General features: G+C 39.6%; 1 protein-coding gene and 1 pseudogene across 1 annotated transcript in view; both read right to left on the minus strand.

The window, feature by feature from the left end:
* The window catches only part of GRID2 (glutamate receptor, ionotropic, delta 2), a 992,360-nt gene that overhangs the window by 373,440 nt on the left and 613,676 nt on the right, over positions 1-5,244 (minus strand). The gene's annotated exons all lie outside the window — the stretch shown is intronic.
* Positions 2,427-3,108, minus strand: LOC102829950 (annotated as a pseudogene).

The following is a 5,244-nucleotide window of genomic DNA, read 5'->3' on the forward strand; positions in this document are numbered from 1 at the left end:
GAACACTAGGCCAAGAGGGCTCACGAGATAGTGTTGGAACTCTGAAAAAAATATAAAGCTATGATTGGAGGGTTTACAGCTAGGGATTTGAAGGGAATCCAGAAATCCATTATATGCTGGATCAAGACACTCAGCTGTTCCAGGAGCCGCCATCTTGGGAGAGAACATCTTGATTGTATAAGTATTGACATCGAAATTTAAAGTGACTGTATCTCTTTCACTAGATGCATCTAAACAAGATGAAAACTGCTAAGTGAGGACTCTTCTTCCGCCACACACTCTTAAACTAAACTCCCTCTTGAAACCTTGTAAACCAGTCACTTCATGCCTCTATTGCCCCCTCATTTTATATAGCCAATGTCTAAGTTGCCCGTCCATATCTACCCTGTACACAGAGGGGATAGCATTGATACTTGATGTGAAGGCTCCTTCCCTCTCTTGGTATTTTGACCTACTACATCCATAAGTATAGGTCAAGTTTATCATATTATAGCAATTTACCTTCATTTACTTTATCCTTTTTTTTTTTTCTTTTTTTATCTTCCTCTAGTTGAGATCTGACTATCAAGCCATTGAGGCTAGGTCAGATGGTTACTATCTGCAAGTTTGGGTGTTCTTGTTTGTCTCCCCTCACATCATATCAGCTGGATGCTTAACTCTCAGCATTAGCCCTCTGTGGCTATGTCCTTGTCCATGGGCTCAGGTGTCCCCAGATCTCACCACACTTTGGACCAACCAGTCCTTCCTCTTCCCTCTCTCATCTCCAGGTCAACCAGAGTTTACAGAAAGTGGTTGAACTCAGACCATTTCTTCATTGCTGCCTTTCCTCCTCTTCCACTCATCAGTAGTCTAATGTGGTTGCCTGCAAGCTTACAGTCTGCACATGAAACTCAAAGAGTTAGAAGGAGGTTTGTCCTGAAGGGATTTGATTGCTTGCCTTCATGGCTTACTGTTGAACAACTTGCTTATTATTATTATTTTTTTAGTGATTTAAATAAACCTTATTTTTTAAGAAAGATGTGGTTTTGGTGGTTGTTTTTTTTTTTTCAATGCCATGCTGTAAGAGTGTATGAAAAAGACACATCTTCTTTACTTTAACTATGCTTCTTTTTAGTTTCTACACAATGATAAAACTTTTCATTAATCTCATAGTCAATGATATAAAACAGGCTGGTAAACTTTCTGTGAAAAGCCAGACAGTAAGTATTTTAGGCTTTTGGGGCTACATATGATCTGTCACATATTTTTTTTTCTAATAACCCTATAAAAATGTACATCATTTGTTTGTACCGTATAAAAACACGCCAGGCCAAATTTGATCTGCAAACAGTAATTTGCCAATTTTTGATAGCAAATATCTACTTTTGCTCTCCTCAATGAAAGTGCACTCTTCAAGGGTCTTGGCAGTCTGCATCCTGGAAGTCAAATAGAGAAAGGCCTAATTTACAACTGAATGTGCTGTATGACAAAAGTAGGAAGAGAGAGCTCCATCTCACACTGGACTCTCAAAAATAGTTTTCCACTCACAAGTTCACTAGACAAATTTGTTGATCACTTACTATGTATACTATTAGTTTCCATGTTAGCAGACATTTCCAGTGTTTCTGCCTTAAAACGGAAATCTCTCCAGTTTCTCTAAGTGAGAATTTATCAGAGGTCATACTCAAAACATTTAGGGGAAATTACATTAAGATCTCCATCAGAATGCAAGAGGATTCATGATTTTATTTTTTTTATTTTTAATTCTAACCAACGATGATATTCTTACATTGATAATGGACATACCCTTCTTGAAGTCACAGCCTAGATGAGGAAAAATAACTATCTCTGTTTCAAAAGAGACTTCATTCCCACTCACAAGCTGGAATGTTTTTTAAAATCCTCATATCTAGAACACTCCCAAATAATTTTTTCCCATTTTTCTACTTTGTAACCATATAACATAAAATCTGGTTTCAGAGAGAGATCTTCATTAGCTTTTCTATTTCAGCTATAAAATATTACATTTAGCTCTGAATACTGCCTTGGAAACCATTTGCATATTTACATTTCATCTTGGGGGAAGAATGGCAATGTTTTTGTTCTTTAGGTTGAAAACAGTAACTGTTAGCTTTCTGAATCCTGCTATTTGTCCAAGGCGAAGGAAGACTTTAAAGCAGCCAAATGGAGCACAGGGCCTTAGTATTAAAAATATAGCGGCTGCCCCCAGTCCAGATCTTTGGTAAAGACATCAATTATAATAATCTGATTACCCACACCACAGAGATATGGCACATTTTGCAATTAGAAGTGTCTGCAATTTTCCTTTTGACCATGTAAACAAAAGGTGAAATGCCTTTGTAAACAACTTTGTAATGTTCTCTTAAATACACGTGAGTACAACCCTTTGATCAAGTTCATCCGAGAAAGGAGAGAGTGGGCCAAGGTTACTGCTTTCACTCCCCTTTCTGTGTCCTTTTCTTTTCCTTTACTTGTGCTCTTGCTTGGCTAATTTGTCCCTCTTCTTCTACAATTTGTCTTGGTCCTTCTTCCTTTGGGATTCAGCCCGAAGTGAGTCTCCTTACAATTTTCGGGCCTTGACGACAACTTTCACATTGGTGTTTCCTGAACAGAGATTTTTTTAGAACCAATATTCACTGTGGTAGCACCTGAATCATCCTTCTCACCTGCTTCATCCTCTTCATCTGTGACATCATCATACTGGGCCAGCAGGGTAGCTTTTCTCTGCTTCTCCTTTTCTGACACCATATTGTTCTTTACCATGATCTGAGCTTGCTTCTCAATTAGGGTGGCAATGGCCTGTACTTCATCTTCTTTTTTCATTTTGGTAACAACATTCTGGGTTTCTAACCATCGTTTCACAATCTCCTAGAAGATATTTAATAGACAGTCTTCTTCCAAGAAAGCAGAGAGGATGCCCTGCAGAACGTATAGCTTCTCTTCCTCCTCCTCCTGCAGAACACCCAAGATGTAGGTGGACTACACATCTTGGTCCACTCCCAGAGACTCCAACCATCCAGCCAGCCACATTCCAAAGCCGCTGCCCCCACCATCACTTTGCTGGGCGCCTCCATCATCAACTTTCTTATTTTTGTAGTAGCCAATCATACTGTTATTTTCATTGGGTTTTCCCTACTGATCTTTCCTGGAAGATGTATCTTCTGTTGTTCTAGGTGTTTCAGGCTGCTCTGCTTGTCCAGCCTAGTGGGAATGTCTCACTCAGAAGGTTCTGGATGGACCTCAGAATTCCACCTAAGGTCCTGTACACTGCAAAGGCTCTGAAAGAGGCCTATTTCACTGGGCAAGTTGTAGAATCTCTTTTAGGTATTTCAGTTACAGGCTGAAGACAAGCTAACAAGCTTTCTGTAATTATGTTTGCCAACATTCCTTTCTATCCCACTCAAGTATCTATTTTACACTAGTAGGCGAGGGGAACCAATATTCATAAGACAGTCAAACATCTTAGTATTATTTTCCCTCTTCAGACTATGCCTCAATTCTTGTATCACAGAGCACTGTTGTTCCATGTTTGAGAATGTATCACTAACTCTGTCCCAGTTAGCCCAGGCAAACCTGTCTTAGTGTTCCTCTACCTACTTGTTCTTCCAAACCCCCCACTTCTTGTGTATTGGCCTCCCCAACACCCGAACTTTGGTGTGTCTGCCCCCTACCTTGTGTTCTATGATCACCTCCATCCACCTCTCCCAAACCCCTTCACCCCACCCCCATCAGTAAACAACAAAGAAAAATATTTTTTTTCCCCTTTAGTATGGGTATCTTGTCTTAAGCTTTTACAATAATGGTCTTGTGCAATATTTGTTCTTGTTCTTGTTGTTGTTAAGGGCCATCGAGTTGATTCCAACCCATAGTTACCCTGTATAGGGTTTCTGAGGAGCAACTGGTGAGCTTGAACTGCCAATCTTGCAGTTCAAATGGCTTTGCAGTCTGGTGCATTAACCTACAATGCCACACCAAGACTTCAATATTTGTCCTTAGTGACCGACTAATTTCACTCAGCATAATGTCCTCAAAGTTCATCCATGTTATGTGGTGGCTTACAGCTTCCTTGTTATTCTGCAAGGTAGCATAATATTCCACTGTGTATATGTATCACAGTTTGTTTATCCATTCTTCCATTGATTGGCACTTATATTGGCTCCATCTTTTTGCTATTGTGAAGAGTGCTGCTATGAGCATTGGTGTGCATATACAGTGTACTTAGCAGTACGTTTTCTTTAGTACATGTTTAAGCTTATCTGTGCAGTGTAGCAGCATACTAAAAACCAAGCAAAACTAGGCTACAAGAAACTGCATGGTCACTTTTCCCTCTGGGCATGGCATTGCTTTGTTGAAATGAATTGTTTTTCTTTATATATAATGAATTATTGCTATGTTTCATTTAGTTTATAATAAGTTGTAGGTTTTGCTGATCTCAAATACAATTTTTAAGAAACAAAGCTACATAGCAAATACTTTCAACACTAATATTTTTAGGCCAACATAGCAACATTTTCAACACTAATATCGTTTGTTGTTGTTGTTAGGTGCCATCGAGTCAGTACCAACACATAGTGACTGTATGCACAGCAGAACGATGCATTGCCCGATCCTGGGCCAACCTCACTACTGTTGCCACGCTTGAGATCATTGATGCTGCCACTTGGTTAATCCATCTCGTTGGGGGTCTTCCTCTATTTCACTGACCCTCCACCTTAGAAAACATGATATCCTTCTCCAGGGACTGGCCCCTGCTGACAATATGTCTGAAGTATGAGAGACAGAGTTTGGTCATCTTGTCCTCCAAGGAGCACTCTGGCTGGACTTTTTCCAAAACAGATCTATTGGTTCTTTTGGTAGCCCATGGCACTTTCTACATTCCTCTCCAACATTATAACTCAAAAATATCAATTCTTCTATGGTCTTTCATATTCATTGTCCAGCTTTCACATGCACATGAGGTCATTGGAAATACCATGCAAGGGTCAGGCGCATCTTAGTCCTCAAGCTAACATCTTTGGTCTTCAACACTTTAAAAAGGGCTTGTGTAGCAGATTTGCCGAATGCAATACGTTGTTTGATTTCTTGACTGCTGCTTCCATAAGTGTTGATAGTTGATCCAAGAAGAATGAAGTTCTTGACAATGGCAATCTTTTCTCCATTGATAAGAATGTTGTTTATTGATCCAGTGGTGAGGGTTTTTGTTTTCTTGACATTGAGATGTAATCCATACCGAAGGCTGTGTTT

The sequence above is a fragment of the Chrysochloris asiatica genome, unplaced genomic scaffold (genome assembly GCF_000296735.1).
Source record: "Chrysochloris asiatica unplaced genomic scaffold, ChrAsi1.0 scaffold00427, whole genome shotgun sequence".
Lineage (NCBI taxonomy): Eukaryota > Metazoa > Chordata > Mammalia > Afrosoricida > Chrysochloridae > Chrysochloris > Chrysochloris asiatica.